Genomic DNA, 26832 nt, shown 5'->3' with positions numbered 1-26832 from the left:
TGTCGGGTCGCTACAGATGGTATCAGAGCATTGGTTGTAGGGATTTAGAGTTCATTGGTATCAACCCTGAGTCATAGGGTACATTAGTGCATCTAGACTATAACAGGCATATAGACTTGAGGTAGGAATTACTTGACTACTTGTGCATTTATACTCGAACTCTTCTATTCATATCAACTCTTATTACATCTTAATCTCTCGTTGTTTAATTTGATTGACACGCCACCTTGATTTAGTGAAATAATGTCGAATGCACATATGAATTAGGGTAATATAATTTTCGGGATTATATTACGGTGACTCATATGAACGTTCCGACATTATGACATGAAGAATTTAAGGCGAGTCAAGGAAAAATTTCTCTCTATCCTTATTCCATATCATGATTAGTATTATTGAAAATACTAATCAACGGTATTCTTGTGTTTTGAAGGAACAATGCCTCCTCGCCGTGTACCACGCAATGAAACTCCCGAACAAGCTCTTGAACGAATGATCACCACCGCCGTAGATGCAGCCATGGCCGGTCACTCATCCAACACCAACAACCCCAACAACAATAACAACAACAATGGAGCCGGAAATTCAAATGAAGGATGCTCCTACACAGCTTTTATGGGGTGCAAACCTCATACTTTCGATGGAATCGGGGGACCGGTTGCTCTCACCCGATGGTTCGAACAAACGGAAACCTTTTTTTAGCATAAGCGGTTGCCGAGACCAAGACAAGGTCAAATATTCCACTCACACTTTTGCCGGTATCACTCTCACATTGTGGAACACGTATGTACAATCGGTGGGTATCGATGAAGCCCACGCTCTCTCTTGGTCTGACTTAAAGGGGAAGATGATCACCGAATACTTCCCACGTGAAGAGACTCGCAAGCTCGAGCAAGAACTAAGAACTCTAAAAGCGGTCGAAAACGACCTCAAGGCTTATAATCAACAATTTTCTGAATTAGCCTTGATGTGCCCAAACCTTGTGAACCCCGAGTCTTCAAGGGTTGAACTTTACATGGATGGTCTTCCAAAGAGCATCAAACACGGAGAAATGTCATTCAAACCCGCTAATCATTAAGAAGCTTTGAACATGGCCCGCAAATTAATAGAAACGGTGGACAAAATCGTAGTACCGGCACCTAAAGCCGAGGATAAGTCGAGTAACAACAAAAGAAAATGGGAAGCCACTCCATCAAGCAACTACAACAACAACTTCACCAAAAAGCTTTTCACCTCCGATGCCAAGAAAAGTTATGGTCGAAATAAACCCTTTTGCAACAAATGCCACAAACATCACTATGGTGAATGTGACAAATCATTTTGCCACCGGTGCCAAAGGAGTGGTCATGTGGCCAACGATTGTAGAAGTTCCGCCCCCATCGCTCAAAAGGGGCCCAATGCACCAAAATCGGGTGCTTGTTTTGAATGTGGCCAAAGGGTCATTTTAGAAATGCGTGTCCGAAGAAGAAAGCTAACCCTAACACACGCGGCCGAGCTTTCAACATTAATGCCCAAGAGGCCCGAGATGACAATGAACTAGTCACGGGTACGTTTCTTCTCAACAAAACTTATGTTTCTTGCTTATTCGATTCGGTTGCCGATAAATGTTTTATATCCAAGACTTTGGTTCATACTCTTTGCACTCCATCACTTCCCCTAGATACTACTTATGCCATTGAGGTGGCCAAAGGGAACCTATTGAGTGCTGACACATATTACCGGGGGTGTACGTTAAACATTTTGGGAAATGAGTTTGAAATTGACTTGATACCCATGGAACTAGGGAGCTTCGATGTAATAATCGGTATGAATTGGTTAACCAAAATGAAATCTCACATTCTTGGTGATCTTAATGCAATTCGGATTCCTATCGAGAACGGTGAACCCTTGATTGTCTATGGCGATAAGAGTTGCATCGGACTCAACCTCATCTCGTGCCTTAAAGTTAGAAAACTACTCTGTAAGGGTTGTTTTGCAATCCTTGCCTACGTTAAGAAAGTCGAGTTCGATGAGAAGCATATAGATGATGTGCCAATTGTTAGTGACTTTTCTGATGTATTTTCCGACGAATTGCCGGGTCTTCCACCTCATCGACCGGTTGAATTCCAAATCGATCTCATTCCGGGAGCTGCACCCGTAGCACGTGCACTGTATAGACTTGCTCCATCTGAAATGCAAGAATTGCAAAGTCAAATCCAAGAACTACTTGACCGTGGATTTATCCAACCTAGCCATTCACCATGGGGCGCTCCGATTTTATTCGTTAAGAAGAAAGATGGATCCCTACGAATGTGTATCGACTACTGTGAACTAAAAAAATTAACAGTTAAGAACCGATATCCTCTTCCTCGCATCGATGACCTCTTTGATCAACTACAAGGGTCTCGTGTATATTCAAAAATCGATATCCGTTCGGGTTATCATCAACTAAAGGTTAAGGTGGAAGATGTCTCCAAAACCGCTTTCCGGACTCGTTATGGTAGTTATGAATTCCTTGTCATGCCATTCGGTCTCACTAATGCACCGGCTGTGTTCATGGACCTTATAAACCGCGTGTGCAAACCGTACCTCGACAAATTCTTTATCGTGTTCATCGACGATATTTTGGTCTATTCTAAAAGCGAAGAAGAGCACGAACAGCATCTCCGACTTGTGCTTGAACTCTTGAGACAAGAACGACTCTATACTAAATTCTCCAAGTGTGAATTTTGGTTGAAGGAAGTTCAATTTCTTGGTCATGTTGTAAGTGATCAAGGTATTAAGGTCGATCCATCAAAAATCGAAGCCATTAGCAAATGGGAGACTCCTACTACTCCTACTCACATACGTCAATTCTTGGGCCTCGTCGGGTACTATCGTAGATTCATCGAAAACTTCTCTTTGGTTGCACGTCCGCTAACAGCGTTAATTCACAAGGGAAAGAAATTCATTTGTGCGATCGAGCAAGAATCCGCGTTTCAAGTCTTGAAGATAAAGCTAACCACCGCTCCTATCTTGTCTCTTCCCGAAGGCAATGATGATTGCGATGCCTCGAAACATGGTTTTGGATGTGTATTGATGCAACGAAAGAAAGTCATTGCTTATGCCTCTCGACAACTAAAAATTCAAGAATGGAACTACACGACACATGATCTCGAACTCGGAGCTGTTGTCTTTGCACTTAAAATGTGGAGACACTATCTTTATGGAACCAAGAGTACTATCTTCACCGATCACAAAAGAGTCCAACACATCTTCGACCAAAAGTAATTAAACATGAGACAACGCTGGTGGATTGAAACTTTAAACGATTATGATTGTGAGCTTCGTTACCATCTCGGGAAGGCAAACGTAGTAGCCGATGCCTTAAGTCGAAAAGAAAGAGCGGTGCCTCTTCGTGTCTGAGCTTTAAACATCACCATTCATACCAACCTCAATAGTCAAATTCGAATAGCCCAAGACGAGGCTCTCAAGGATGAAAATATCTTTCTCGAACACTTGAACGTCCTCACATCTCGATTCGAAGTTAAAGAAACCGAAATCCGATATTTCGCTGGAAGAATTTGGGTCCCTAGTTATGGGGACCTACAAAGCCTTATTTTAGACGAAGCCCATAAGTCAAGATATTCGATTCACCCCGGTGCCAATAAGATGTACCACAACCTTAAGGAACAATATTGGTGGCCGAACATTAAAAGGGACGTCGCTACTTATGTTGGAAAATGCCTAACTTGCTCCAAAGTTAAAGCCGAACATCAAAGACCATCCGGACTACTTCAACAACCCGAAATCCCACAATGGAAGTGGGAAAGGATAACGATGGATTTTATCACCAAACTACCAAAGACGGTGGGCTGTTATGATACTATTTGGGTTATTGTTGACCGTCTCACCAAATCCGCGCACTTCCTAGCCATGAAGGAAACCGACAAAATGGAAAAGCTCGCACAACTTTACATCAGAGAGATCGTAGCCCGTCACGGTGTACCTTTATCGATTATTTCTGACCGAGATGACCGTTTTATTTCTAGATTTTGGCGTACCTTACAAGAAGCGTTGGGAACGCGATTGGACATGAGCACCGCATATCATCCACAAACCGATGGGTAAAGCGAATGCACAATTCAAACTTTGGAAGATATGCTACGAGCTTGCGTTGTCGACTTCGGAAAAGCTTGGGAAAAGCATTTGCCACTAGCCGAGTTCTCTTACAACAATAGCTATCACGCGAGTATTAACGTCTCACCATTCGAAGCACTATATGGCCGAAAATGTCGTTCTCCTCTTTATTGGGCCGAAGTAGGCGACGTGCAAATCACCGGACCCGAACTTATTCACGAAACGACCGAGAAGATCGTTCAAATCCGAGATAGACTCCGGACGGCCCGAAGTCGTCAAAAGAGCTATACCGACAAAAGACGCAACGACCTCGAATTTCAAGTCGGTGACCGCGTAATGTTAAAAGTCACACCTTGGAAGGGTGTGATCCATTTTGGGAAGCGCGGGAAGCTAAATCCGCGGTATATTGGTCCTTTCGAAATCTTGGAGCGTGTTGGAACCGTTGCTTATCGTTTAGATCTCCCACCTCAATTGAGCTCCGTTCATCCTACCTTCCATGTATCCAACTTGAAAAGGTGTCTTGCCGAACCCGATATCGTCATCCCTCTCGAAGAACTTACTATTGATGACAAACTTCATTTTGTGGAGGAACCGGTTGAAATTGTGGACTCCTCCGTCAAAACGTTAAAACAAAGCCGAATCCTGATTGTTAAGGTCCGTTGGAACGCCAAAAGAGGACCCGAGTTTACTTGGGAAAGGCAAGATCAAATGCAAAAGAAATACCCTCACTTATTCGCGGATCCGGAAACGCAAGATCTCAAGGAAGAAATAACGACTATTACGCCTACTTAAATTTCGGGACGAAATTTCTTTTAAGGAGTAGGTAATGTAACATCCCGCCTTTTTCCGTTAAATTTCCGTCTAACTATTTAAAGTCCGTTATATATTTATAATGAAGCGACCCGTCCTAATCCATCAGGACGAAGTCCATATCGATTACAAGCGATTCACAATAGTTGATTACATCGCGAGGTACTTGACCTCTATATGAAACATTTTACAAACATTGCATTCGATTTTAAAAAGACAAACTTTCATTTCATCCAAAGTTGACGGCATGCATACCATCTCATAATATTTCTATCTATAATTGACTTAATAATAATCTTGATAAACTCGACGACTCGAATGCAACGTCTTTTGAAATATGTCAAGAATGACTCCAAGTAATATCTCTAAAATGAGCAAATGCACAGCAAAAGATTTCTTTAATACCTGAGAATAAACATGCTTTAAAGTGTCAACCAAAAGGTTGGTGAGTTCATTAGTTTAACATAAATAATCATTTCCATCATTTTAATAGACCACAAGATTTTCATTTCTCATAAATATACGTCCCATGCATAGAGACAAAAATATCATTCACATGGATTGAACACCTGGTAACCGACATTAACAAGATGCATATAAAAATATCCCCTATCATTTCGGGAAATCCTTCGGACATGATAAAAAACAGCAATCGAAGTACTAAAGCATCCGGTACTTTGGATGAGGTTCGTTAGGCCCAATAGATCTATCTTTAGGATTCGCGTCAATTAGTAGATCGGTTTACTAATTCTTAGGTTACCAAGCAAAAAGGGGCATATTCGGCTTCGATCATTCAACCATATAATGTAATTTCGATTACTTGTTTCTATTTCGTAAAACATTTATAAAAATTTTGCATGTATTCTCAGCCCAAAAATATAAAGGGTAAAAAGGCAAATGAAACTCACATATTGTATTTTGTAGTAAAAATACATATGACAACATTTAACAATGCAGGGTTGGCCTCTGATTCACGAACCTATATCAAGTATATATATTAACATCTATACTCGTAATCGAACAATTTCATATATTATAACTTTATATATTATTTATTTATTTTGCATACATATTTGAAAATGATTATTATTTATATAATTTTATATAACTATTATTCATCTTTAATAATAATAAAATTGTATATTAAGGTTTATATATGATAAAAATATATATTTATATTTTAATTGATATCTTTTATATATAGCTTAATTTATATCTTTTTAATAATAAAAATATAGTGTTATATATTTTTATAAAAATCTATTTGTAGTAGTTCTGATAATGATAAAAATGATAGTAATAATATTGATAGTAATAATAGTAATAATAATGATAATGTTAACTTTTGAAAATAATTTTTTTTAATAAGGATAATAACTTTACTACTAATGATAATTTACTAAAAATGATATTTTTACTAATAAAGATAACCATGGTAATAATAATAATAATAATAATGATAACTTTAACTTTAACAATAATACTTATGTTAATGATAATAATAATAATACAGATAATTACAGCAGATCAAAGGTCGACCTAAATTAGGTATTTATCTACTTTTCATTCTTTTATAAATATATTAATAAACTTAATACTAATAATAATAATTTCTTTAATAATAATAAAAATAATATTTTTAATATTACTAATAATGATAATAAATAATAATAATAATGATAACAATAATAATTTTAATGACAAATTATCATTTTTAATAATAATAATGATAACTATATAATGTCATTAATAATAATGATAAGTTGTTTCAATATGATATTTATAATAATTTTTAATAATTTTAGTAAAAGTGTTAACACTAATAATATTAATAATTTATTTTATATTAATGATATTAGTAATTAATAATAATAATATTCAATTCTAAAAGTAATTAATGAATATATTGTTTAAAACAATATTAATAATAATACGTAATTACATACAAATAGTTGTTCGTGAATTATCGGTATTTGTCAAGGTTTAATGAAATTTAAATCAGAAATTTTCTGGGTTGTCATAATAATTGGTGTTGCTGTAACAGAAACATAAAAAAGTAGCGAGCAGCAGCCTGTGAAGATCGAACCAAACAACAGCAAACCGGTGCACTATAGCATCATCTTCTTCGTTTACTTACTGTAGCAAAATGAGGGTTTTGATAACAAGGCAGAAGCATAAACTAACAATTACTTTTAATGTTGGTTGATGGATTTTAGGTGGTTCCTGGCTGCATACGAACACGAACAGCAACAAAGAGTAGAGGTAGCTGTAAATGTTCAGGAAACATGGCAGCTATTTTTAGATGGTTGTGATGACGGTGGTTACGGTGGTGATGGTCACAGTAAACAGGAACCATAAGTGCAGCAGCGGTTTAAACTGGGTTCGAGTTGTGGATGGTGATGGGCTGCAGTTTTAGGGGTGTCCAAAAGATGGTGTTCGTTCACGATATAACCAGAAGAAGAAATGGAAATAGATGTGAGATATAGATAGGATGAGAGAGAGAGAAGGTGGTCGGAGTTGGTTCTTGTGGTGGTGGTGTAAGGTCGTCCATGGTGGTTGTGAGGTGGTGTTTACGGTGGGGGTGAAAGGTGAAGTGGTGGTGTAGAATGGAAGCGAAACAGTAGGAGCCACCTTGTAAAACTAGATGACCATGGTGGCGGTTTATTGGGTTCACGACATGAGAAAATAGAAAAAAATATAGAATCGTAGAGTGATGGTTGTAGGGTTTTGGTACTTGGTGGTTGCCGTGGGTTTGTAGGTTCAAGAAGAAGAAATAAAGGAATGGTTGAGAAGTGTGATGATTGTGAAGGTTGATCGAGGTGCATATCTATATGTCTAAGTATATGTATAATGTGTATATATATATTTGAAATTTGCATGAAAAGAAACAAAAAGATGAAACTGTAAATGAGATAGAATGATTGGTTCAGTTTCAAGTGGAAAGAAAATAACACAACACTCCATAATAATAATCTTAAATTAAGAAACGTGGGAACGATAAAGAGAGGCACAGTACAAACAAATTTCAATTAGGTACAGTAATATATAATAATATTAATAATATAATAAAAAATATAAATAATATGTGATTCATAAACGTGCACTAGGAATAGTTAATTTTCAAAGTTTTGTTTTTAATCTACCGACAGTTTTCACGGACCGAAATATCGTAACCCGTTGTTAAATCAGTGGCGAATAAAAAGTCTTTGGAAAAATCCCAAATTTTTAGAGTAAATATATTTATTTATTTTGGTCATTATGGTATAAAATTCGATCCTTAAATATTAAATAAAAATAAATTAATTATTCACTCCCAACCCCAAGTAAAATATAAAAACTTTTAAAATTTAACAAATAGTTCCTAATTATATTTTTAATAAGCCTATAATTTATAACACTCATTTTCGGATCACCATTTATTTTAAAATCACTTAAGTTCCCTTTTAACTCGTTGACTATCAATTGAGTGACAATTGAGTGTTACCATTGTTTACTAAATAACTTCGAAATCACTAAATATATATTCTATACACTTTATTTATATGTAAATATACTTTCTAAATAATATTTATTATATATTATTGTTATTTACATAACTAATTCTAACAATTATAATATATAATATTTCATTTTATTATATATATATATATATATATATATATATATATATATATATATATATATATATATATATATATATATGCATATATATTTACAATTAATTGTTCGTGAATCGTCGAGAGCAGTCGAAGGTCAATTGAATATATGAAACAGTTCAAACTTTTTGAGACTCAACATTACAGACTTTGCTTATCGTGTCAAAAATATAATATCGTATCGAGAGTTTGATTCAAAATTAGTCGAAATTTTTCGGGTCGTCACAGTACCTATCCGTTAAAGAAATTTCATCCCGAAATTTGAGTTTGGTGGTCATGGTTAATAAATAAGAATGTTTTCATGACGATTATGAGTTGATAAATAGAGTTTTATCATTATTGATTAATATAGATTAAACGATTCGATTATGTGAAGCGTACGGGTGAAGCTGTCACAAAAGATTGAGATAAAGACATAGAGATTCGTCTTAACTTTTGACGTAGTCGTGGTTGATTTTCCGGGATTCAAGGGATTTAAAGAAAATCTTCGTAATCTATAAAAGATCTGATTTTTCGGTAATTAAGGAAATTAGAATCCTCTTTGGTTAAATGCGATGATCTGTCTTGATTGCTCTGTCTGATATTTCACTATAAATTCACTTCTTTCGTTCCATTATTTTCACAACTCTCATCTTTTATACTCTTTTATACTTCAATTCATATTTCCCAAACCATTTGCCAAATTATCAGAAGTCACTGGAAAAGATAGAATTATCAAGAAAATATGTTCTTAATTTGTTTAGAGATTTTGTAGAATGTAAGAGTCGTGTAACATAGCACATGATGCCGTTATGGTCTGTGAATCATCACGTTCCATTTAGAAACTCAGCATGACTTACTGTAATATAATCATGTTGATCAAGTGTCATTATATTATACTAACTCATGCTTCAGTTCCCAACACTACTTCAAAATCATTCATAATTCAAACTCAAAATTTTCAGAAATTTAGAAACTAAATCAGTTTCCTTTATAATGTAACACAGATAGCGTGAAGAGATAAACAATATCGGATTAGAATAGTTATGAAGATGTCTTCAGAAATATTGAGGATATTTATAATGAAAGATCGATAATATCGTAGAATTTTAGAATCAAAGTGTGATGAAGAATTTCATTCACAATGATTTAGAATCATTAAGGAGCAAGGTATTCGCTGAAGATTTCATCAGAAACAGAATCATCTGGATTCTTTAAATACAGTGTTTGGTCCTTGTGTTTGTCCTCAGTCTCCTTCATGGTTTTCTTAATTCGTTTTTCTGTATCAATTTTTCTGAGCTTTGCCAACATACTATTCTTAATCATCCAACTTCCGGCGATTAAGGTCGTTTACGGTTGTCTACTGTTTCTGCCGCTTTATTCAGCTTTTTTCAACATTCTGAGTATTAATTCGCAGACTAGGTGTTTTTCAGAATTTCAGAATGGAAAAATCATAATTCTAAGAGATAAAGGTTATATGTATACATATAACTGTTAATGTAGACATGCTGTGAGTTTTCAAAGTACTGATTGCTGATTTCCTGTAATTGGTATGGCAGTTCTCGTTACAAGATGCGGATGAGTATATGATAGGGTTTCAATGAATAAATATAGTGATTTATCGGAGAGATTAAGCCACGGAGAGACGAGGTTACTGATACGTCTGTGGTTGTAAAGGTGGAATATAAAAGGTTCCCCGGTAACAATGGCGAAGGGCAACGTATATATCGAAGTTATAATAAGACTGTTTCGACTGAAAAGTCGAAGTTGACTTGCTGAAGCTGTGACAGAATTTGCTACTTTTAAAAAGGATTGCAGGTTATTTTGGGTAATAATAATGCTAAAGAATCTGTCACGAATACGTGTTAAACTTTTACTTAGGTTCCAATTGTTCTCCAGGTACATAACTATATGCATCAATCTTTTCTTCCGTAGATGAAGTGCGGTTGGTTCATCCTCTCGTTTGAGGTGTTTTCACGAATCATGAAAAGTTTGAACGCAGATTGTAATCATCAAGATACAAATGAGGTTTAAGATGAAATCAAGTGGCAAACTTGAAGAAATATTTAGTTTCATATGTTATAATCAATATTATAATTCATTTTAATTGTCCAATGTTATTAGTCCACAGTTTGTAGTCCACAATTGGTAGTTCAACAATTCATATATAGTTTAATATATAATATTCGAATTAATTAATACATGTCGTGACCCATTGTATACATGTCTCAGACTCGATCACAACTCAAAGTATATATATTATTTGGAATCAACCTCAACCCTGTATAGCTAACTCGAGCATTACTACATATAGAGTGTCTATGGTTATTCCAAATAATATATATAGATGACGTCAATATGATATGTCAAAACATTGTATACGTGTCCCGATATTTAAAGTGCGTAAAATAAATAACATAAATTAAATGACGATAAATAAAATTGCGAGAATTAAAATTGCGATAAATAAATTGCGATAAATAAAATGTAATAAGGAATTAACAGTTAGCTAGGAACACTTAGCTAGGATTTTGTTAGCGTGGATTATTAACAAAATTTCTCATAGTTAATTTATTTGTTTCTGACAAATTTTATTTTTTTCCAATGTTTTCTTCATTATACCACTTGTTGGATTCTGATAAGTTAAAATCCAAATATGAAGTTGAATGAAAATGGTTATTCTGCAGTGAATGGATATGTATATCTGTGGATGTAAGTAGAATTGTAATTGACTGTTGAATCAGATTCGAAGAATGTACAGAGTAACTTATTAATGCGAAATTTAAATATTCATCGGGTATTACCTACCCGTTAAAATATTTTCGCCATTAACAGTTTGTACAAAGAAATTTTTAATTACAATCTTTATGAAAACATAAATACATATATATTTTCTTCATATGTAATCATGGATTTAATGAGTTAATGTGATATTAATCTCATTTGGTTTTCGGTTGGAACTAGAATGAATAATCTCTAAAACTTTAGAGATTACATAATTGCCATGAAGAACGAAGATAATTGATGTAGAACGATACGTAGAATGATGATTATACTCGAGGTACAGAATGAGATGTGGAGGCATGGATTGTTGATGGTACTGGTGCTGTTACTGATGGTACTGTTGGTGTCGGTGATGTTGTTGAAGCTGGTAAATTTTGCACCATATTCTCCAAATTGATTACTCGAGCGCAAAATTCGTTGACTTCTTCTATTATTCTGGGATGATTGGCGGTTGGAACAAGCGGATGAATAAGATCTAGAATTGTGGATACAATATAATCATGACGAGCTACCCTGAAAATGAGGCTGAAAATGGTGTTCGGATAGGTTCGCCGGTAAGTGCTTTAGGTTCTTCACCAAGAGGTGAATTCGGTTGGTGGAAAGGATCGCCCACTTCTCGTCTCCATTGATTAAGTCAATTATGAACCCATCCCCAATTCATCCAGAATTGATGATGACTGATTGGTTGATTCATTCCGGTGATGCTGCTTTCGGAGCTTGAGTGAAAATCCATATCGGAATCCGAGGGACTTGAACTAGTGGCAAGTTCCATTTCGTACGATTGAATAAAGAATTTTTTCGATATGAAATGAATTTCGGCTATCGGATAGTATTCTATTTACATAGAATATCAATATATAGAATAAAAGATTTCGTAGATTACGGAGGGATTTACAGAATATGTCAGACAAAGTTTACAGTAACAGATTCGCTATATGAATTAGCAGATACGCTAAGATATGAATTTTGTCTATACACTATTCATGCAATTAATGCAATAAGATGTGTCTAGGCTAAAAATGATAAGCATGTAATTTCCGACAAGAAATGATAAGCAAAACTTTTGTCATGCAGCTAAGGTCGAAGTTCAGACTCACTAATGCATCCTAACGACTATCAGTTAGACACACTAATGCAGACCTGGTTCGCTAAGACCACCGCTCTGATACCACATGAGATGACCCGTTCTAATCCATAAGGACGAATACAATAACATATGGATACATTGGGAGGTATTTGACCTCTATATGATACATTTTACAAACATTGCATTCGTTTTTAAAAGACAACTTTCATTACATCGAAAGATGACAGGTATGCATACCATTTCATAGTATCCTAACTATAAATGACCTAATCTGTCATTTACTTAATAATAATCTTTATTGAACTCAACGACTTGAATGCAATGTCTTTTGAAATATGCCATGAATGACTCCAAGTAATATCTTTAACATGAGCAAATTCACAGCGGAAAATTTCTTTAATACCTGAGAATAAACATGCTTTAAAGTGTCAACCAAAAGGTTGGTGAGTTCATTAGTTTAACATAATCGATCATTTCTATAATTTTAATAGACCACAAGATTTCCAGATATTTAATTGTACACGTAACCCGAGTACAAAACAATACGCGTAACCCACGAATTAAAAATCATTCATATGGTGAACACCTGGTAATCGACATTAACAAAACGCGTCTAGAATATCCCCAACATTCCGGGACTCTCATCGGACATGATAAAATCAAAGTACTAAAGCATCCGTAACCCGGATGGGGTTTGTTAGGCCCAATAGATCTATCTTTAGGATTCGCGTCAATTAGGGTTTCTGTTCCCTAGTTCTTAGATTACCAGACTAAAAAGGGTGATATTCGATTCGATAATCCAACCATAGAATGTAGTTTCGATTACTTGTGTCTATTTCGTAAAACATTTATAAAAGCAGCGCATGTATTCTCAGTCCCAAAAATATATATTGCAAAAGCATTTAAAAAGGGAGTAAATGAAACTCACTATACTGTATTTCGTAGTAATTATGCATATGATGGCATTGAACAAGTGCAAGGTTGGCCTCGGATTCACGAACCTATATCATTTATATATATATTAACACATATAATTGTGATCGAACGAATATATATATTATTAATGATATACTTGTTGAATTATATGTTATATGTATTAATTATAGTTTTATGTAACTAATTGTTATTTGGTAAAATAATAATAATAATAAATAAAAGTTGTATTATCTTATAATAATAATAATAATAGTAATAATATTTATTAATAAAAATAATTATAGTAATAATAACCATGATAATAATAATATTATTAATGATAATCAAAATAATGATAATAATCATGTATATTTATAAATCATGATAATGATATTAATAATAATAATGATGTTAATAATAATAATGATAATAATATTAATGGTGATAATAATATTTATCTTTAATCATAATAATGATGTAATAATAATAATATCAATAATATTAATAATAATAATAATAATAATAATAATAATAATAATAATAATAATAATAATAATAATAATAATAATAATAATAATAATAATAATAATAATAATAATAATAAAAGTAATAATAATAATAATAATAATAATAAGTAAATAGGAATTCTACCTCAAAGAAGAAATCCTTAAAAAAATGCCCAAGTTCAGGTTTGAACCCGCAACGTCCCGCTAACCCAATAATATCCTTAACCATCCAGTTTCAATTTCCTTCTTAAACTTAAAACCCAATCATCCTAACTACTACCTTATACCGAATCATCAAACATCATTCACGATCACCATTTTTCATATATACGACCCAACATCAATTACGGCCCAACAACAATTATATGTGGGATCTTGGCCCAAATATTCAGTCCAGCAAGAGGAATAGCAGTAGCCCGATTTAAAGCCCAATTCAGTTTTTTTTTTAATTTTGATAAAAATATTTGCAGTTGCCTAGATTTGAACCCACGACCTCTCGATTAACATTCACATCCCCAACCACCGAACCGTTTGTTTATTTATGTTTTACACAGCTCGATTAATTACTTAATATCGATAATTGTTATCTTCTTCTATTACTCATCATCTAACATAAAATCATCATAATACCACTATCATCATCACCTAATCACATCATCATTAACTTCATCATTAACTTAATCATCTATCATTATCTAACTTAAACTATCATCTTCATCTATCTATCTCACTTAATCATGTATACCCATCGTGAATTATATCATCTTCATCTTTACACAGACTCCTTGCTAATTATTCAAAGTCTTTTATTATTACCGTACAACATAATTGTTGTTGCTGTAACAGAAACATAAAAAAGTAGCGAGCAGCAGCCTGTGAATATCGAACCAAACAACAGCAAACTGGTGAACTATAGCATCATCTTCTTCGTTTACTTACTGTAGCAAAATGTTTGTTTTGATAACAAGGCAGAAGCATAAACTAACAATTACTTTTAATGTTGGTTGATGGATTTTAGGTGGTTCCTGGCTGCATACGAACACGAACAACAACAAAGAGTAGAGCTAGCTATAAATGTTCAAGAAACATGGCAGCTATTTTTAGATGGTTGTGATGACGGTGGTTACGGTGGTGATGGTCACAGTAAACAGGAACCATAAGTGCAGCAGCGGTTTAAACTGGGTTCAAGTTATGGATGGTGATGGGCTGCAGTTTTAGGGGTGTCCAAAAGATGGTGTTCGTTCACGATATAACCAGAAGAAGAAACAGAAATAGATGTGAGATATAGATAGGATGAGAGAGAGAGAAGGTGGCCGGAGTTGGTTCTTGTGGTGGTGGTGTAAGGTCGTCCATGGTGGTTGTGAGGTGGTGTTTATGGTGGGGGTGAAAGGTGAAGTGGTGGTGTAGAATGGAAGCGAAACAGTAGGAGCCACCTTGTAAAACTAGATGACCATGGTGGCGGTTTATTGGGTTCATGACATGAGAAAACAGAAAAAAATATAGAATCGTAAAGTGATGGTTGTAGGGTTGTGGTACTTGGTGGTTGCCGTGGGTTTGTAGGTTCAAGAAGAAGAAATAAAGGAATGGTTGAGAAGTGTGATGATTGTGAAGGTTGATCGAGGTGCATATCTATATGTCTAAGTATATGTATAATGTGTATATATATTTGAAATTTGCATGAAAAGAAACAAAAAGATGAAACAGTAAATGAGATAGAATGATTGGTTCAGTTTCAAGTGGAAAGAAAATAACACAACACTCCATAATAATAATCTTAAATTAAGAAACGTAGGAACGATAAAGAGAGGCACAGTACAAACAAATTTCAATTAGGTACAGTAATATATAATAATATTAATAATATAATAATAAATATAAATAATATGTGATTCATAAACGTGCACTAGGAATAGTTAATTTTCAAAGTTTTGTTTTTAATCTACCGACAGTTTTCACGGACCGAAATATCGTACCCCGTTGTTAAATCAGTGGCGAATAAAAAGTCTTTGGAAAAATCTCAAATTTTTAGAGTAACTATATTTATTTATTTTGGTCATTATGGTATAAAATTCGATCATTAACTATTAAATAAAAATACATTAATTATTCACTCCCAACTCAAAGTAAAAAATAAAAACTTTTAAAATTTAACAAATAGTTCCTAAATATATTTTTAATAAGCCTATAATTTATAAAACTCATTTTTGGATCACCGTTTATTTTAAAATCACTTAAGTTCCCTTTTAACTCGTTGACTATCAATTGAGTGACAATTGAGCGTTGCCATTGTTTACTAAATAACTTCGAAATCACTAAATATATATTCTATACACTTTATTTATATGTAAATACACTTTCTGAATAATATTTATTATATATTATTATTATTTACATAACTAATTCTAACAGTTAGAATATATAATATTTCATTTTATTATATACATATATATATATATATATATATATATATATATATATATATATATATATATATATATATATATATATATATATATATATATATATATGCATATCTATTTACAATTAATTGTTCGTGAATCGTCGAGAGCAGTCGAAGGTCAATTGAATATATGAAACAGTTCAAACTTTTTGAGACTCAACATTACAGACTTTGCTTATCGTGTCAAAAATATAATATCGTATCGAGAGTTTGATTCAAAATTAGTCAAAAATTTTCGGGCCGTCACAAGGGATGCTCCTACAAAGCTTTCATGGGGTGCAAACCTCATACTTTCGATGGAACCGGGCGACCGGTTACTCTCACCCGATGGTTCGAACAAACGGAAGCCGTCTTTTGCATAAGCGGTTGTCGGGACCAAGATAAGGTCAAGTTTTCCACCCACACTTTCGCCGGTATTGCTCTCACATGGTCGAATACATATGTACAAACTGTAACATCCCGCCTTTTTCCGTTAAATTTCCGTCTAACTATTTAAAGTCCGTTATATATTTATAACATCTCCCGTTTACACGCGTTTTAAAATTTTCTCGTTTAGGTAATTCACGCACCCGCTTCCAAAGTTGAGGGACTAAGGCTGTCAAAAGAGCAAAGCGGTGACTAGGTCAAAGAGTCAACACTCTTCCTCATCCATTCATTTATCCATTTTCATTTCCCTTTTCTTTTCATACTTTCACCATTTTCTCTAAATCTCCAATACAAAGATTCATCATCTAAATCAAATAGAGCAAGCATCAATCCAAACAAATTACATAATCGGAATCCTTGCATCTTCCTCTTCGAATCCATACCGATTACATCTCATTTGGGTTGAGACTAGCATTCGTTCTTGCACACATTACTTGTGAAGTACTTTTATACGCTTGCAACAACTTTTACTTTAAACTATGGGATGAGAAGCATATACGTATCATACTTTTATACTTTGAACACAAGTACGAAAAAAAACATTCCACGTGCGAGTCTGAACAAAAATCCTCAATTCAATTATCATTAGTTACACTTGCAGGGTGTAAACGAGAACTTATATTATGTGATCACATGGGCTTGACGAGCCTCATTCGGACGGTTCGCTACCGTTAGCGGATGAAATATATTTTCGAGTATAGTGTATGTTCTAACACTACGTAACAGGGTACAAAACAGTTAAGTCTTGATAATTGGGTGCTCGAGAACATACTTTTGGAATACAAATGATTTGGATAATCAACTATATTAAATCTTGTGGTTCAAACAAACGTTACTAATACACCTATGATTTCACCAACGTTTTTCGTTGACAGTTTTCTATATGTTTTCTTAGGTCCTTAAACGCTATGTGATACATGCTTCTGCACTCTTTTTGATACTTGCTTGGATGTCGAGTATATATGCATACATGGAGCATCTTTTGGATTACTTTCAAAATTGTGTCGCATAGGTTTCATTTATACGTTAAACATTGTAATGTAACTAGTCGTGGAACTACCTTTGTAAACTTGAAACACTTTTACATTTGAAATGAATGCGACATATTTTGGTCAAACGTCATTTTAAAGACATATGACCACGTAACGGGACCTAAGTAGACGGCGCCGTCAATGACGATTTTGTCGGGTCGCTACAGATGGTATCAGAGCGTTGGTTGTAGGGATTTAGAGTTCATTGGTGTCAACCCAGTGTCATAGGGTACATTAGTGCGTCTAGACTATAATCGGCATATAGACTTGAGGTAGGAATTACTTGACTACTTGTGCATTTATACTCGAAATCTTCTATTCATATCAACTCTTATTACATCTTAATCTCTCGTTGTTTAATTTGATTGACACACCACCTTGACTTAGTGAAATAATGTCGAATGCACATATGAATTAGGGTAATATAATTTCCGGGATTATATTACGGTGACTCATATGAACGTTCCGACATTATGACATGAAGAATTTAAGGAGAGTCAAGGAAAATTTTCTCTCTATCCTTATTCCATATCATGATTAGTATTATTAAAAATACTAATCAACGGTATTCTTGTGTTTTGAAGGAACAATGCCTCCCCGTCATGTACCACGCAATGAAACTCCCGAACAAGCTCTTGAACGAATGATCGCCACCACCATAGATGCGGTCATGGCCGGTCACTCATCCAACACCAATAACCCCAACAACAACAACAATAACAATGGAGCCAGAAATTCAAACGAGGGATGCTCCTACAAAGCTTTTATGGGGTGCAAACCTCATACTTTCGATGGAATCGGGGGACCGATTACTCTCACCCGATGGTTCGAACAAACGGAAGCCTTTTTTAGCATAAGCGGTTGCCGAGACCAAGACAAGGTCAAATATTCCACTCACACTTTTGTCGGTATCGCTCTCACGTGGTGGAACACGTATGTACAATCGGTGGGTACTGATGAAGCCCACGCTCTCTCTTGGTCCGACTTAAAGGGGAAGATGATCACCGAATACTTCCCACGTGAAGAGACTCGCAAGCTCGAGCAAGAACTAAGAACTCTAAAAGCAGTCGGAAACGACCTCAAGGCTTATAATCAACGATTTTCTGAATTAGCCTTGATGTGCCCAAACCTTGTGAACCCCGAGTCTTCAAGGGTTGAACTTTACATGGATGGTCTTCCAAAGAGCATCAAACACGGAGTAATGTCATTTAAACCCGCTAATCATCAAGAAGCTTTGAACATGGCCCGTAAATTGATAGAAACAGTGGACGAAATCATAGTACTGGCACCTAAAGTCGAGGATAAGTCGAGTAACAACAAAAGAAAATGGGAAGCCACTCCATCAAGCAACTACAACAACAACTTCACCAAAAAGCTTTTCACCTCCGATGCCAAGAAAAGTTATGGCAAAAATAAACCATTTTGCAACAAATGCCATAAACATCACTATGGTGAATGTGACAAATCATTTTGCCACCGGTGCCAAAGGAGTGGTCATGTGGCCAACGATTGTAGAAGTGCCGCCCCCGTCGCTCAAAAGGGGCCCAATGCACCAAAACCGGGTGCTTATTTTGAATGTGGCCAAATGGGTTATTTTAGAAATGCGTGTCCGAAGAAGAAAGCTAACCCCAACACACGCGGCCGAGCTTTCAACATTAATGCCCAAGAGGCCCGAGATGACAATGAACTAGTCACGGGTACGTTTCTTCTCAACAAAACTTACGTTTCTTGCTTATTCGATTCGGTTGCCGATAAATGTTTTATATCCAAGACTTTGGTTCATAGTCTTAGCACTCCATCACTTCCCCTAAATACTACTTATGCCATTGAGGTGGCCAACGGGAACATATTGAGTGCCGACACATATTACCGGGGGTGTACGTTAAACATTTTGGGAAATGAGTTTGAAATTGACTTGATACCCATGGAACTAGGGAGCTTCGATGTAATAATCGGTATGAATTGGTTAGCCAAAACGAAATCTCACATTCTTTGTGATCTTAATGCAATCCGGATTCCTATCGAGAACGGTGAACCCTTGATTGTCTATGGCGATAAGAGTTGCACCGGACTCAACCTCGTCTCGTGCCTTAAAGTTAGAAAACTACTCAGTAAGGGTTGTTTTGCAATCCTTGCCCACGTTAAGAAAGTCGAGTCCGATGAGAAGCATATCGATGATGTGCCAATTGTTAGTGACTTTTCCGATGTATTTTTTGATGAATTGCCGGGTCTTCCACCTCATCGACCGATTGAATTCCAAATCGATCTCATTCCGGGAGCTGCACCCGTAGCACGTGCACCGTATAGACTTGCTCCATCCGAAATGCAAGAATTGCAAAGTCAAATCCAAGAACTACTTGACCGTGGTTTTATCCAACCTAGCCATTCACCATGGGGCGCTCCGATTTTATTCGTTAAGAAGAAAGATGGATCCCTACGAATGTGTATCGACTACCGTGAACTAAACAAATTAACAGTTAAGAATCGATATCCTCTTCCTCGCATCAATGACCTATTTGATCAACTACAAGGGTCTCGTGTATATTCAAAAATCGATCTCCGTTCGGGTTATCATCAACTAAAGGTTAAGGAGGAAGATGTCTCCAAAACCGCTTTCCGGACTCGTTATGGTAGTTATGAATTCCTTGTCATGCCATTCGGTCTCACTAATGCACTGGTGGTGTTCATGGACCTTATAAACCGTGTGTGCAAATCGTACCTTGACAAATTCGTTATCGTGTTCATCGACGATATTTTGGTCTATTCTAAAAGCGAAGAAGAGCACGAACAGCATTTCCGACTTGTGCTTGAACTCTTGAGACAAGAATGACTCTATGCCAAATTCTCCAAGTGTGAATTTTGGTTGAAGGAAGTTCAATTTCTTGGTCATGTTGTAAGTGATCAAGGTATTAAGGTCGATCCATCGAAAATCGAAGCCATTAGCAAATGGGAGACTCCTACTACTCCTACTCACATACGTCAATTCTTGGGTCTCGCTGGGTACTATCGTAGATTCATCGAAAACTTCTCTTTAGTTGCACGTCCGCTAACAGCGTTAACTCACAAGGGAAAGAAATTCATTTGTGCAACCGAGTAAGAATCCGCGTTTCAAGTCTTGAAGACAAAGCTAACCACCGCTCCTATCTTGTCTCTTCCCGAAGGCAATGATGATTTTGTTGTATATTGCGATGCCTCGAAACATGGTTTTGGATGTGTATTGATGCAACGAAAGAAAGTCATTGCTTATGCCTCTCGACAACTAAAAATTCAAGAATGGAACTACACGACACATGATCTCGCACTCGGAGCTGTTGTCTTTGCACTTAAAATGTGGAGACACTATCTTTATGGAACCAAGAGTACTATCTTCACCGATCACAAAAGCCTCCAACACATCTTCGACCAAAAGTAACTAAACATGAGACAAAGCCGGTGGATTGAAACTTTAAACGATTATGATTGTGAGCTTCGTTACCATCCCGGGAAGGCAAACGTAGTAGCCGATGCCTTAAGTCGAAAAGAAAGAGTGGTGCCTCTTCGTGTCCGAGCTTTAAACATCACCATTCATACCAACCTCAATAGTCAAATTTGAGTAGCCCAAGACGAGGCTCTCAAGGATGAAAACATCTCTCTCGAACACTTGAACGTCCTCACCTCTCGATTCGAAGTTAAAGAAACCGAAATCCGATATTTCGCCAGAAGAATTTGGGTCCCTAGTTATAGGGACCTACAATGCCTTATTTTTGACGAAGCCCATAAGTCAAGATATTCGATTCACCTCGGTGCCAATAAGATGTACCACGACCTTAAGGAACAATATTGGTGGCCGAACATTAAAAGGGACGTCGCTACTTATGTTGGAAAATGCCTAACTTGCTCCAAAGTCAAAGCCGAACATCAAAAACCATCCGGACTACTTCAACAACCCGAAATCCCGCAATGGAAGTGGGAAAGGATAATGATGGATTTTATCACCAAACTACCAAAGACGGTGGGCGGTTATGATACTATTTGGGTTATTGTTGACCGTCTCACCAAATACGCGCACTTCCTAGCCATGAAGGAAACCGAAAAAATGGAAAAGCTCGCACAACTTTACATCAGAGAGATCGTAGCTCGTCACGGTGTACCTTTATCGATTATTTCTGATCGAGATGACCGTTTTGTTTCTAGATTTTGGCGTACCTTACAAGAAGCATTGGGAACGCGATTGGACATGAGCACCGCATATCATCCACAAACCGATGGGCAAAGCGAACGCACAATTCAAACTTTGGAAGATATGCTACGAGCTTGCGTTGTCGACTTCGGAAAAGCTTGGGAAAAGCATTTTCCACTAGCCGAGTTCTCTTACAACAATAGCTATCACGCGAGTATTAACGCCGCACCATTCGAAGCACTATATGGCCGAAAATGTCGTTCTCCTCTTTGTTGGGCCGAAGTAGGCGACGTGCAAATCACTGGACCCGAACTTATTCACGAAACGACCGAGAAGATCGTTTAAATCCGAGATAGACTTCGGACGGCCCGAAGTCGTCAAAAGAGCTATACCGACAAAAGACGCAACGACCTCAAATTTCAAGTCGGTGACCACGTAATGTTAAAAGTCGCACCTTGGAAGGGTGTGATCCGTTTTGGGAAGCGCGAGAAGCTAAATCCGCGGTATATTGGTCCTTTCGAAATATTGGAGCGTGTTGGAACCGTTGCTTATCGTTTAGATTTCCCGCCTCAATTGAGCTCCGTTCATCCTACCTTCCATGTATCCAACTTGAAAAAGTGTCTTGCCGAACCCGATATCGTCATCCCTCTCGAAGAACTTACTATTGATGACAAACTTCATTTTGTGGAGGAACCGGTTGAAATTGTGGACTCCTCCGTCAAAACGTTAAAACAAAGCCGAATCCTGATTGTTAAGGTCTGTTGGAACGCCAAAAGAGGACCCGAGTTTACTTGGGAAAGGCAAGATCAAATGCAAAAGAAATACCCTCACTTATTCGCGGATCCGAAAACACAAGATCTCGAGGAAGAAACAACGACTATTACGCCTACTTAAATTTCGAGACGAAATTTCTTTTAAGGAGTAGGTAATGTAACATCCCGCCTTTTTCCGTTAAATTTCCGTCTAACTATTTAAAGTCCGTTATATATTTATAATGAAGCGACCCGTCCTAATCCATCTGGACGAAGTCCATATCGATTACAAATGATTCACAATAGTTGATTACATCGCGAGGTACTTGACCTCTATATGAAATATTTTACAAACATTGCATTCTATTTTAAAAAGACAAACTTTCATTTCATCCAAAGTTGACGGCATGCATACCATCTCATAATATTTCTATCTATAATTGACTTAATAATAATCTTGATAAACTCGACGACTCGAATGCAACGTCTTTTGAAATATGTCATGAATGACTCCAAGTAATATCTCTAAAATGAGCAAATGCACAGCAGAAGATCTCTTTAATACCTGAAAATAAACATGCTTTAAAGTGTCAACCAAAAGGTTGGTGAGTTCATTAGTTTAACATAAATAATCATTTCCATCATTTTAATAGACCACAAGATTTTCATTTCTCATAAATATACGTCCCATGCATAAAGACAAAAATATCATTCATATGGATTGAACAGCTGGTAAACGACATTAACAAGATGCATATAAGAATATCCCCTATCATTCCGGGAAATCCTTCGGACATGATAAAAAATAAAAATCGAAGTACTAAAGCATCCGGTACTTTGGATGGGGTTCGTTAGGCCCAATAGATCTATCTTTAGGATTCGCGTCAATTAGTAGATCGGTTTACTAATTCTTAGGTTACCAAGCAAAAGGGGGCATATTCGGCTTCGATCATTCAATCATATAATGTAGTTTCGATTACTTGTGTCTATTTCGTAAAACATTTATAAAAATTTCGCATGTATTCTCAGCCCAAAAATATAAAGGGTAAAAAGGCAAATGAAACTCACCTATTGTATTTTGTAGTAAAAATACATATGACAACATTTAACAATGCAGGGTTGGCCTCGGATTCACGAACCTATCTCAAGTATAAATATTAACATCTATACTCGTAATCGAACAATTTCAAATATTATAACTTTATATATTATTTATTTAGTTTGCATACATATTTGAAAATGATTATTATTTATATAATTTTATATAACTATAATTCATCTTTAATAATAATAAAATTGTATATTAAGGTTTATATATGATAAAAATATATATTTATATTTTAATTGATATCTTTTATATATAGCTTAATTTATATCTTTTTAATAATAAAAATATAGTGTTATATATTTTTATAAAAATCTATTTGTAGTAGTTCTGATAATGATAAAAATGATAGTAATAATATTGATAGTAATAATAGTAATAATAATGATAATGTTAACTTTTGAAAATAAAATTTTTAATAAGGATAATAACTTTACTACTAATAATAATTTACTAAAAATGATAACCATGGTAATAATAATAATAATAATAATAATGATAACTTTAACAATAATACTTATGTTAATGATAATAATAATAATATAGATAATTACCAAATGATACTAATACTAATAATACTTAATGATAATATCATAACTAATATTCATAATAAAAATAATAATAGGTATAATACTTAATATTAATAATAATAATAACACTCCTACTTAATGATAATAACAAATAATAATAACAACAACAATAATAATAATCATAATCATAATAATAATAATAATTTGAAAACTACCTCAAGTGATAAGCCTTCCAAAAAAAAATAAACGCCTTAGATGGGATTCGAACCCAGGACCTCTCGATGACACGACACTCTCCTGACCAACTGATCTGGTATGTTTTTCTGTTAGTATCACCAATACCTAATTATTTAACCAGTATTATATTGTTCTCTAACTTCTCCTTCTTCATCAGCAGGATCAAATCAATGACTATAATTCGAATTTATAACAGTTAAAACACGTTTGGGTTTAAATATATAGATGAAACAGAATGGTAAATGGTTGATTAGAGAAATTAAATCAATCGATCGAAGAAAAAAAAATAAATAAAACTTCGACAGTCTCTTGAACCCGATATGAACTCAGAATCAGAATTCGAATTTTTGATCATTTTAGTACAAGATTATAAAATGAAATAGGTTTAAATTCACTCCTAGAATCTTTCCCAACCATCAATTGATCCTAAAACTTCAACTGTAATTCGAATTTCTCAAAGAACATAACATTTGACTTTTGAAAATTTAATTTGACTTCGAAAATTAGAAATTTATAGAAGGAGTTGTGAATTGAAAACTAACAGATATATTCATTAGATGATTCCTATCCCTTCTACATTTAAGGATTTTGAAAATTCATTCTCCATTGAGCCATAGAAAATAATTACGCGTACAGAACTCTATCTGGGTTCTTCGACAACTCTGTTTTAAATTAATTAAATAAAAGCTATGCTGGTGATTTTAAATTGATATTGTAGGTTATATGTTATCATTTACAGCTGGATGAAATCGTTTTATATCAAAACTCATGGACAGAAAGAATCATTCGTACGTGATAAAGAGGAAATAAAAATAAAGAACAATAAAGGCTTGTATTGGATTTTGTATGGTTCTGCAAAGCTGATACAAACTTATAATATATTTTGGCATGTAAGTGATTGGAATATGATTTGTTTGGACAAATTATAGACAGGAAACAATTTAAAGAAAAGTGTGATGGTGAGATGAAAACGTACTCCTCCAATCCTGTATGTATACGTTCGTATATATATTTATTTTTATCTATATCTGATTTTGGATTTTATAAAACAAATACGTATTTTATCTAACTATATATACGTATATATCTCAGTATAAGTATATTTTATATTTATATATTTATTTAACTGAATATCTGTATTTATTTATATGTATAACCAAAATTTATATATATCTATGTATATTTATCAGTGTTTGTATAATTATATATATCGATTATATATATATATATATATATATATATATATATATATATATATATATATGGAAAAATAATAATATTAATTATATAAATATCAATATTAATTTTAATAATAATAATAATAATAATAATAATATCAATAATATTAATTTTACTTGTACATACCAAATTTTACATATTCATATATATATTTTATATAATAATATCCATTATTCAAATATCCCTATTAATGTTTATAATGAAATTATTGTTAATAACATTAACATAACAATTACATTCAAACTTGTCATTAAATTTAATATATTACAATTTATTAATTATATAATATTTACTAGTTATCTAATGTATAGAATTTTTAATATTTATATATTTTATGTATTTTACAATATACAGGTAATATTAATTGTATATAGAATTCATATATATATTTATTTCAATAACAACTTAATTATTCTATATATTATTTTACATAGTTAATTCTAATGATTTAATTGTAGTTTACTATCTCAATTTTATTATCATACTGTTATTTATATTTACATATATATGTATATACATACATATTAGTTTACAATAATTGTTCGTGAATCATCGGTAATGGTCAAAGTCAAATGCATTTATGATAAATAGTTCCAACACTTTGAGACTTGGTTTAACAGACTTTGCTTATCGTGTCTGAATCATATAAAGATTAAGTTTAAATTTGGTCAGAAATTCCTGGGTCATCAAAGTACCTACCCGTTAAAGAAATTTCGTCCCGAAATTTGAGTGAGGTCATCATGGCTGAAAATAAGAATGTTTTCATGACACATACGAGCTGATAATTGGAGTTTTATCATCATTGAGTAATATGGTTAAAACAATTCGATTATTTGAAGAGCACGAATGAAGCTATCACTAAATGGTGAAGTGAGAAAGACTAGTTTCATCATAACTTTTGACTAGTCATGGTTGAATTTAGAAAATAAGATGTATCTTAACTTTTGACGTTGTCTTGGTTGAATTCCGGAATTCAAGGGATTTAAAGAAAATCTTCGAATGATTCTTCGGCGAATCAGGAAATTAGGATTCTCTAATTAAATGCGGAGATCTTCCT

This window comes from Rutidosis leptorrhynchoides, chromosome 2, assembly GCF_046630445.1.
Source record: "Rutidosis leptorrhynchoides isolate AG116_Rl617_1_P2 chromosome 2, CSIRO_AGI_Rlap_v1, whole genome shotgun sequence".
Taxonomy (NCBI): Eukaryota; Viridiplantae; Streptophyta; class Magnoliopsida; order Asterales; family Asteraceae; genus Rutidosis; species Rutidosis leptorrhynchoides.
Note: the sequence above shows the minus strand (reverse complement) of the source record.